An 11,386-nucleotide genomic window follows, 5' to 3' on the forward strand; every position below is an offset into this window, starting at 1 on the left:
TATTCCCATTTTACAGATGAGTAAAACAATACTCAGAAAGGTTAAGTTACATGCCTAAGAGAGGGACAGAGCTAGGATTAGTATCTGATCTAATTGACTTCTAAGCTCATGCTCTGAACCATTGCAGTATTAATTTTGTTAGAAATGCAGCTTCCTCTGTGGGATATTAATATTTAGCGCACCTTGTATAATCCTGTCTGGTGACCCTATTGGGATAACTGAGTTGTGCATAATTTTAGATGAGAAATTGAGTAGGGGGTGACTTCCTGACCCAGTACGTGGGATAGCTTTGGGATAAACTTAATTGAAGTATTACTTTGATGGGTTACAGAGACGTCTGAGGTAAGATCAAAGAGACATTTGTATAAGGCCTTGAGGGACCAAATTAGCCATCTCATTGGTTCTAGCAGCCATGACAATAATTAGTCAAGCAGCCTTTCGAAGGTGCTGGTAGGACTTTCCTGATACCTCTGATTATCTCCCTCAAGGGGAAATGAAATCACCTTTGATTGACCCCAGACCTGGCTGCTAAGCACTTTGGTTTAGTTGAAGAGAAAATATTTGGGGAAATGTTAACCATGCACTCTAACCTCTAGGGCAGGGTTCTGCCAACTGCCTGTCACAACCCATTAGGGGTCGTGAAATCAATTGAGTGGATCATGAGCAACACTTTTTTTAACCCAGTTTACATGACTCCTTTTATTTCATACACTCATGGACTAGACCATTGTAAAGTAATATGGATTACTAAAGATAGCATTATTTTTATGACATCATTAATTATTATTTCTTGTGTTCTTCGCATATTTACATGTGTTATAGTTTTTTCATTTCTTTTTTTTTTTTTTTTTTTTTTGAGACAGGGTCTTGGTCTGTTGTCTAGTCTAGAGTTCAGTGGCATGATCACAGCTCACTGCAGCCTTGACTTCACAGGTTCAAGCAATCCTCCCACCTCAGCCTTCCAAGTAGCTGGGACCATAGGTGTGCTCCTGGTTAATTTTTGTATTTTTTGTAGAGATGGGATTTCACCATGTTGCCCAGGCTGGTCTGTAACTCCCAGGCTCAAGAGATCCACCTGCCTTGGCCTCCCAATGTGCTGGAACTACAGGCGTGAGCCACCACGCTTGGCCTTTTTCTTTTACTGATACACAATGTGTTACATATTTATAGGGTACATGTGAGTGTTTGCCACAGGCATAGAATGTGTAATGATCAAGCCAGGGTATTTGGGGTATCCATCACCATAAGTATTTATCATTTCTATGTGTTGGTATCCATGAGTAACATTTAAAAACAGAGAAGACCAGAATAGAAAGTATTATGGATCTCATACCTTATAGGCAGGACCAGCTAAATAATTTGTTGGGCCCACTACAAAATAGAAATATGGAGTTTCTCGATTAAAAGACAGAAAATACTGTTGCTAGAGGGACTCAAATATAAAGCTCTTTTCTTTTTTCTGCAGTCTCTGTCTTGACTGGCTGGCCATATTGGAGATTTTTTTTTTTTTTTTTTTTTTTGAGACAAGGTCTCACTCTGTCGCCCAAGCTGGAATGCAGTGGGACAATCACGGCTCACTGCAGCCTCAAACTCCTGACCTTCAGCGATCCTGCCACCTCAGCCTCCTGAGTAGTTGGAACTACAGGTGCACACCATGCCCAGCTAATTTTTAAATTTTTGTAGAGACATGTTTCACCATGGTGCCCAGGCAGTTCTTGAACTTCAAAACTCAAGGAATCTGCCCACCTCGGTCTCCCCAAGTGCTGGGATTACAAGTGAGACCCACCGCGCCTGGCTGCCACAGTGTTTTTTTATTTGCTATTTATTCCAACCCTAAGTTTAAAAAATAATTTAAATTATTAACGTAAAATTTACCATTAATCTTTATTAGGCAAGGCCAGTTTAAAGACATAAATATAAAAGCACTTAACTTATATGCAGAATCACCAAAACTACACAATTTATATTTTGTAGCTTTTACCAGAACAGTGGAAACGCTGCACAAAATGAATTGAAGTGTTTTTATTTCACTTCCGATACATGCACATACTAAAAATAGTCTCTGCCTTTGGTTTACTGGTGAGTAAGGCATGATGAAAGAGAAAGGGTTGATGTATCTTTTCCCTTTTTTTCTATGTCATCATTTTCAGTATAACTGGTTGACTAATACAGGAAAATAACACCATACGATATAATAGGGTTCCTTGGTTTTCATATTTCTTTCTTTCTTTTCTTTTTCTTTTTTCTTTTCTCTTTTTTTTTTTTTTTTTTTTTTTTTTTTTTTTTTTTTTGAGACAGAATCTTGCTCTGTCGCCCAGGCTGGAGTGCAGTGGCGCGATCACAGCTCACTGCAAGCTCCACCTCCTGGGTTCACCCCATTCTCCTGCCTCAGCCTCCCGAGTAGCTGGGACTACAGGCCACCACGCCTGGCTAATTTTTTATATTTTTAGTAGAGACGGGTTTCACCATGTTAGCCAGGATGGTCTTGATCTCCTGACCTCGTGATCCACCCACCTCGGCCTCCCAAAGTGTTGGAATTACAGGGGTGAGCCACCGCGCCCGGCCGGTTTTCATATTTCTTAGACTTCCATTGCATTGAATTCTTTCTGTCTGTGAAATAAGATCTCGTTCAAAAGGTAAGCAGACTTCTTTGGTCTGTCACTACCCTACTCCACACCGCTTTAGCTGTGAGGGAACACACCTTCTCCTTTTGAAACTTGCTGAACTCGCAAGCATTGCCAGTTCACTGCAGTTGTTTTCTCCGGGGGAATCACAAACACTATATGTAAATGAGGGAACAAGAAACACAAATTTTCCGCATCTACTTCCCTCACGTGCATGCTCCACTGTTGCATTTGACTTCCTTTACAACACACAAGTTCAAAAATAAAATTATTAAAGATTCCTAGACAGTGGTAGCAGAACATTAAACTAACTATGGGGCTCTTCTGAGCACGGGGCCCTGTGCTACTATAAAGGGTCACACGCTTAGGAAGCCAGCCCCGAGGATAACATACTGTTTGTGAAAGTTTTACGTCAAGTGTGTGTGTGGGAGTGTGTGGTATGTATGTACTGGGGTCATCGTCAAAGTCTGGGAATCCTGCTTTAGGAGAAGGCCAGGCTTCTCCCGTTTCCTCCCCTACTAGGGGTTAGAGCTTCCTCTGGGAAGAGTCAAGTGATTTTAGTTAGAACAGGACTAGGGCTAATCTCTTCAGTGCAGTGCATGTTCTCTCTGTTCTGTGTTCTCCCCTGCCCCTGCATCTCATGTGGCTGGTATGACAAGACAGGCCAGGATGGTCTCCTCTTTATAAGCAGGCTGCCTTGACCTTACTCAAAAAGGAAACCAGGGTGGGCCAAGGAGAAAAAAAGCAGAACTGTCTTGTACCTGCTTAGGCTTTACTTCTTGTCTAAGCTCATTTAAGCTCAAGAGGCAAAAAGAGTCCTTTCACCTCACACACAGCGGGCCAGTTTACCAGGGGTAAGTAACTATTAGGTTGGTGCAAAAGTGATTTTGCCATTACTTTTAATGGCAAAAACCATGATCACTTTTGCACCAGCCTAATACTTTAGCAATTCAGCAATAAGTAGGCTCTCTCCTGGGGCATCTTTGTGATTATATCCTACCCTTGGGAATCTGTTGGAGTATGGGTGGCAAGATGGGCTTCAAGGATCCAGAGAACCTTAGCCATACCTGCCTTTTTCACTATTAACATAATAGGTCTTGACATCAGTTTTACTTTTTACATTGTAAACATTCCATCAGTTCCACAGAGAATTCAAAAGATAAAGAAAATTATGTGGAAGAAAAGTAAAATTGCCTGTTATGTAAAATTCCATCATAAACACTGTGAACATATTTTGTATGTTTTTTTCCACTTATTTTTCTATGTGTATACGTTACAATTAAACACAATGGATCATATTGTCTATAGAAGTTTAATCTGGTTTATTTCACTTAGCATTATATTACGAGATTGTTTCTTTCCCCTAGACAGTGCTGCACATGCACAGAAAAATTTCTCTCTCTCATGCACACTTAAGATGCATTGATATCATTGGTTAAGGTAAAGTTAAGTCGGTTGTTTCTTGTAACTAGAAAACATTTTTATTTCCCTATTAGTTTCCCTCTCGGAGGAGACCTTATTCCAAATTTACTCTTTGTTCCAGTAATTTGCACTCTCTGCCCCGAGATAATAAGAAAAGAGTGAAGATATTTTCTTGTAGCTAGAATCAGACTTCTACACCAAGTTCAACTCTTTATCAAAATAATATTTACCTTTCTTACATCTTTCTAAGTAACAAAACTTTGAATGTGATATCCATTATATCTGTTAACCAAATATAAAACCTCAGTTATGTGCATCTTTTTTTTTTTTTTTTTCTAAATAACGTGGCAGCCCTTTGTCCTTCTTGCCTTTAAAACCCGACCTACACAGGAAGACTTTCTCTCTCCTGATGCTTACCTGAAGTTACCCTGGCCTCTAAAATGTGTGCCATTTTGCTCCAGTGTCTGGCTTCCTGCTTCCTATCCTTTATAGGGAGCCTTCTTTCCTTTTCTATGTGTGTACGTTACAATTAAACACAATGGATCATATTGTCTATAGAAGTTTAATCTGGTTTATTTCACTTAGCATTATGTTACGAGAGCTGTCCACTCTCCAATAGTGTTTTAGGGACAGTATTTTATTGATGAAGATAGAACTGTGGTTTAAAAACGTTAAATAGTTAAATTATCATAGTAATTATAAACAGTAATTATTCATTTTCCCCAGAATATAATTTTAAAAACACATTCATGCAGAATCAAAGCAGAGGTTTTGAAACAGATACAGTAGAGGTCCTTCTGGGAATCAAATCAGCGGATTCCCAGCCTTCCCACATTGGCTGATCCCATGGTTCTTGAACTGAACCTCCTCCCCTAATCCTCCTCTTCCTTCGCTTCTAAGAATCACTACCCGTTTTCTTCATAAGAGTTAACACTAGCCAGAGAGGGATGGTTAGACCCTGGTGATCTTCCATTACATCCAAACAAGGAAAGAGCATTTAGAGAGAATTTCTAAGGAAATACCTCTGTCCATGTCCTTATCTTAAGTACATCCTACAAGAGATAAAAAATGACAATGGCAACAAGCCAAGAATCTCATAGCTCTCGTTATCTTGAGTTTGCAGGGTATGAAAATCACAGAATGTCAAACTCTGGAAATCATCCCATCCTTCATTTTGCAGATGCAGAAAAAGATCCAGAAAGTAAAGGACTGATTTGGAAGTCACATATCTAGTCGGTGGCAGATCTGGGACTAAAAGCTCAAATTTCCAGATTCTGATTTCAGCACTTTCAGCTCTGCCAAACTATCTAAAACTGGGAATTGCATTACTTGTAGAATGATTTTAGGCTCTAATGAGCAGCAGCTTGCTGAATGCTAGAACGGCCAAAGGAGACTACTGCCACTTGCTGGTAGCATATGTAAATTGTTGAGAGTGTTGCTAAAAGGGAAATGCATTCATTCATTTATTCATTTAATTCCACAAATATTTACTATCAGCCTGGCGTGTGCAAGCAATATGCTGGGTGCTATGGGGATGGCGGTGGAGTCCCATTCTCATGGGCCTGACATTTTAGTACGGAAGTCACAAAAAACAAACAACAAATTATTTAGTAAAAAAGTGCAAGTGCCTTGAGAGCAGTATAGACACAACCATGTGGGAGTTCAGGGAAAGGACAGTTTCATGCTTTCTCACAGGGATCTGGGAAGAAGAGGATATGGAGAAAAGATTGGTGAATTTGGCTTCAAAGGACAAATAGTTTAAGATTTGTTGAAATGGTGATAAGGCAGAGCACTCAATCCTAGATCTGGTTAAGCATTTAAAGCCTGAACTCTTAATTAAAAAAAAATAGGTGTGTATCCATGGCACATGTTTTCCTATGTAACAAGCCTGTGCATCCTGTACATGTATCCTGGAACATAACATAAAACAAAACAAAACAAAACAAAATAATAATTTAAAGATAAGGCCAGGCACAGTGGCTCATGCCTGTAATCCCAGCACTTTGGGAGGCCGAGGCAGGTGGATCACCTGAGGTCAGGAGTTCAAGACCAGCTTGGTCAACATGGCAAAACTCCATCTCTACTAAAAATACGAAAATTAGCTGAGTATGGTGGTGCCTATAATCCCCGCTACTTGGGAGGTTGAGGCAGGAGAATCGCTTGAACCCAGGAGGTAGAGGTTGCAGTGAGCCGAGATTGCGCCATTGCATGCCAGCCTGGGCAACAAGAGTGAAACTCTGTCTCCAAAACAAACAAAAACAAACAAACAAACAAACAACAAAAAAAGATAAAAAAAGAAGTAAAATCTTCTACTGAGAAAAAAAGTTGTGTATATTTATAGGATACATGTGATGTTTTGATACAGGCATACAGTGCGTACTAATCACATCAGAGTAATTGGGGCATCCATCACTTCAAGGATTTATCATTTCTTTGTGTTAGAAACATTCCAATTCCACTATTAGTTATTTAAAAATATACAGTAAATTATTGTTGACTGTAGTCACTCTGCTGTGCTATCAAATGCTAGATCTTATTCATTATATCTGTGTTTTTGGACCCATTAACCATCCCCACTCTAAAACCTGAACTCTTAAACGTTATGCTGTATAGGCCTTTTGATTGGGTTGAGATTTACAGTTGGAAAATAGCATAAGGCCCTGAATGCCACGCTAAATGATTTGAATTTATTCTGGAGGTAGCCAAGGATGGTTTTAAAGAGAGTCATCTGATCATAACTGTACTCTTGTCCCAAAAGCACTGAGCATTTGGATTAGGGCTTGAGAGCAGATCAAAGATGACAGTACAGAGGAGTAGCTCTGATGGCTGGTAATTATTCTGCAGCTTTTTTCTTCATGGGGTCTCACTATGTTGCCCAGGCTGGTCTCGAACTCCTGGGCTCAAGCAATACTCCTTCCTCAGCCTCCCAAAGTGCTGGGATTACAGGCATGAGCCACCGCCCCTGACCAATTATTCTGCAGCTTTAATTGCTCCGAGCCTTTTGCTAAGCTCCACTCTGCTACACTTGGCTGCTCACATTGAGAGCTGCCAAATCTATTCCATGAGTTACAGAGTAGATCAGGACTTTGTCAGAAGTCAGCTTTATTCAAATAATTTTATTATATGTAAAAATATTTATACATATATAAAAATAGATATATAAAATATATATGTATTTTATATATGTATATATGTACAAATATAAAGTACATCTATAAAAATGCATATTTTTTGGAGGAAAGGTTTACTTTTTTTCTAGTTTAATATCATTTACTGATTCCAAAATTTTCTAACATTACAGAACTATTTTTTTAAACAAACGATTCATACTGTTTTTAGTTTGCTTTATTAAATGGCTTATACAGCACAAATTGTCTTTGCATATCAGTACATGTAGATCCACCTAATTTTTAAAAATGCACCTTTCTGTATTTTTCTGAGTTCCTCTATGGATAGACATTTGAGTTCTTTTCATCTTTTTTCTATTACAAGCAATGATGCAATAAATATATTTATACATAAATCTTTGCACATTTGTGGAGACGTTTCTACAGGAAAAATTTCTAGCACTATAAATGTTGCATCACTGGGTCTTATGAGTTTTCTTTTACCAGATACTACCAAATTGACAGATACTACCAAATTGCCCTTTGAAAATATCATACCAATTTATACTTTCAGCCAGGATGTGCTGGCTTGTTCATACCCTCTTTAATACTATCAAACTTTTACACTTTTCATACTGGGATAGACAAAAAAGGATATCTTATATTTCCAGTAATCAATATACATTAAGCATTCATATTTGGGGGGAATTAGGAAGCTAATGCTAACTGGCCTCTCTCATTCTTCCATATAACTTGCATATATTCTCAAAAGGTTGTTGGGGTCATTTTTCAGGGCCTGGCATGTTAGACACTCATTCTGGGAACACACACCATATGTATGTTTGGTATATAACTTTATAGAGTTTGTATATAGGAAATATAGATAGAGCTGGATAATGGAAGTGACTTAAGTTGCACGATAACCTAATTCAAGGAAATAGCTGAATCGCCCATCAAAGGACACAAATGAAGAAAATCTTCATCTGATAAGAAAGACCTACAGAGCATAGTAGCTCTGTCCTGGATCTGTCACTTGGCTGTTTGTCTTGTTTCATTCGCATCATATACAAACCACATTTTCCAAATGGTGACATCATTGATAATACAGTGGCTCAAAGTAATGTAATTGTTTCGCCAGATGACAGTATTGTTGGCTCAACACCCCAAACATGTGATGGCATAGTTTCCAGTTACGGAAAACAACTGTAACAAAAGCATCTAAGCCCAAATATTTGAGTAGTTGCCTCTCTCAACACAGTAGCTAACAGACCGACTTAGCACAAATAATCATGAATTGTCTTAGTCTGTTTGGGCTGCTATAATAAAATATTAGGTTGGTGCAAATGTAATTGTGGTTTTTGCATTGTCAGAAATTGTGGTTTGATATTGGAATACATTCTTAAATAATGTGATTATGTTGGACATCATTTTAATGGGTCCTCGCTATTTATTTATTTATTTATTTTTGCTAACGACTTATTACTTGCTGTTTATTTTAGGCTATGGAAATGATGTTACACAAAAAGCAAATTTGATAAATTTTCTTATTCGAGTTCAAAATGGGTTGTAAAGCAACAGAGGCAACTCACAACATCAACAATACATTTGGCCCAGGAACTGTTAACGAACGTGCAGTGTAGTGGTGGTCCAAGGAGACGGAGAGCCTTGAAGATGAGGAGCTTAGTGGCCAGCCATCAGAAGTTGGCAACAACCAATTGAGAGCAATCATAGAAGCTGATCTGCTTACAACTACACGAGAAGTTGCTGAAGAACTCAGTGTCGACCATTCTATAGTCGTTTGGCATTTGAGGCAAATTGGAAAGGTGAAAAAGCTCGGTAAGTGGGTGCCTCATGAGCTGACCGAAAATTTAAAAATCATCGTTTTGAAGTATTGTCTTCTTTTATTTTACATAACAACAACAATAAACCATTCCTCAATTGGATTGTGACATGTGACGAAAAGTGGATTTTATACGACAGCCAGCGATGACCAGCTCAGTGGTTGGTTGGAGAAGAAGCTCCACAGCACTTCACAAAGCCAAATTTGCACCATGAAAAGGTCCTGGTCACTGTTCGGTGGTCTGCTGCCTGTCTGATTCACTACAGCTTTCTAAATCCCAGCGAAACCATTACATCTGAGAAGTATGCTCAGCAAATTGATGAGATGCACCCAAAACTGCAACGATGGCAGCCAGCATTGGTCAACAGCAAGGGCCCAATTCTTCTCCATGACAATACCTGACCACAGGTCGCACAACCAACACTTCAAAAGTTGAACAAATTGGGCTACAAAGTTTTGTCTCATCCACCATATTCATCTGACCTCTTGCCAACTGACTACCACTTCTTTAAGCATCTTGACAACTTTTTGCAGGGAAAATGCTTCCACAACCAGCAGGATGCAGAAAATACTTTCCAAGAGTTCATCGAATCCCAAAGCATGGATTTTTATGCTACAGGAATAGACAAACTTATTTCTCGTTGGCAAAAATGTGTTGCTTGTGAAACAGCTCCATTGTCTGGGGTATATACCCCAGCTCTTGATCTCAGTTGAGAAGGAATTCAGGACACAGACACACAAGAGGAGTGGGTTTTGGAGCAGAAAGTTTAATGGAAAAAGAAGAAAAGAGAGAAAAAGCTTCCTCATGTTGAGAAAGCCCAAAAGAGGGTCTCCAAGAGGGAAAAAAAAAAAAGGACTGCTGGCGCGAATGCACCAAGTTTTATAGTCCAGGTTGAGGAGGCAGTGTCTGATTTACACAGGGCTCCTAGATTGGTTCGATCAGTCATGACGTCTACATAGTGCGTGGGAGAAGGGTCGTCCCACTCTAATCTTATTATACAAATGGGTATTCTAGTTGATCGGTGCCATCTTGTCTGCTTCTTACTGTACATATGTGGTTGACAAAGAGAAGGGGAGATGGAGCTGCCATCTTGAACATGATTGACACAACTGCTGGTATATATATCTGCAGCTTAATTTTACAGGCTGCTGTTCATTAGAAAGGAAAATAATTTGGGGCTGCTTTTCATTAAAAAGAAAAGCCTTATTGGGGACTCCCATACCCTTACTATCTACCTAAGTAATTTCTTCTTAATTCTTATGTCAATTGTAATGGTTACTATTTTGATTAATAAAGATGTGTTTGAGCCTAGTTATAATGATTCAAAATTCATGGTCCAAAACTGCAATTACTTTTGCACCAACCTAAAGTATTTTGCACCAACCAAAGAATTTTGTGTAATTTATAAAGAATAGGCCAGGCGCGGTGGCTCAAGCCTGTAATCCCAGCACTTTGGGAGGCCGAGACGGGCGGATCACGAGGTCAGGAGATCAAGACCATCCTGGCTAACACGGTGAAACCCCGTCTCTACTAAAAAATACAAAAAAACTAGCCGGGCGAGGTGGCAGACGCCTGTAGTCCCAGCTACTCGGGAGGCTGAGGCAGGAGAATGGTGTAAACTCGGGCGGCGGAGCTTGCAGTGAGCTGAGATCCGGCCACTGCACTCCAGCTTGGGCGACAGAGCGAGACTCCGTCTCAAAAAAAAAAAAAAAAAAAAAGAATAGAAATTTATTGCTCACAGTCCTGGGGGCTGGGAGGTTCAAGATCAAGGCACCAGCAAATTTGCTTTCTGGTAAGAGCCTGTTCCTCATAGATAGTGCCTTCTATACGTCTTCACACATGGTACAAGCAGCACGGCAGCTCTCTGGGGCCTCATTTATAAGGATTGTAATGCTAGTCAGGAGGCCAGATCCTTCATGACCTAATCAACCCCAAGGACCTTTTAATATAATCACCTTGGTGATTAGATTTCAATATATGAATTTTGGGAGTAACACAAACATTCAGTCCATAGCGTAAATAAATCTGTTTAGGTGAAATTTAGCATTCACTTAGCAAATGTTAGTCTAGTTGGTTCTCCTCCTTCTGAGCACACTGAAGGATTCCACTTTCCCATTCTCTTTTGCTACTGAGACAGACCATGTGACTTATTCTGGCTAATGAATTGTGAGATGAAGTGATACATTTTATGATTATTTAATTGTCTGAGTGAGACCCTCCACTCTTTCTTCCCATGCCTGAAGTGATTATGGAAGCATGTATAGAGATTTCTGGTGCCACAAAATCAAAACAGCTGGTACCACTGAGTCACCACATGAGGGAAAGCTGCCTCAGAGTGTTACCTGGACTTGCAATGGATTTTGTGAGAGCCAGAAATTAAATTTTGTTGTAG

General features: G+C 39.5%; 1 pseudogene; it reads left to right on the forward strand.

Moving 5' to 3' along the window:
- LOC139360663 (histone-lysine N-methyltransferase SETMAR-like) overlaps positions 1-10,285 on the forward strand; it is a 39,528-nt pseudogene extending 29,243 nt beyond the window's left edge.
- The last annotated feature ends 1,101 nt before the right edge of the window (positions 10,286-11,386 follow it).

This window comes from Macaca nemestrina, chromosome X (assembly GCF_043159975.1).
Source record: "Macaca nemestrina isolate mMacNem1 chromosome X, mMacNem.hap1, whole genome shotgun sequence".
Lineage (NCBI taxonomy): Eukaryota > Metazoa > Chordata > Mammalia > Primates > Cercopithecidae > Macaca > Macaca nemestrina.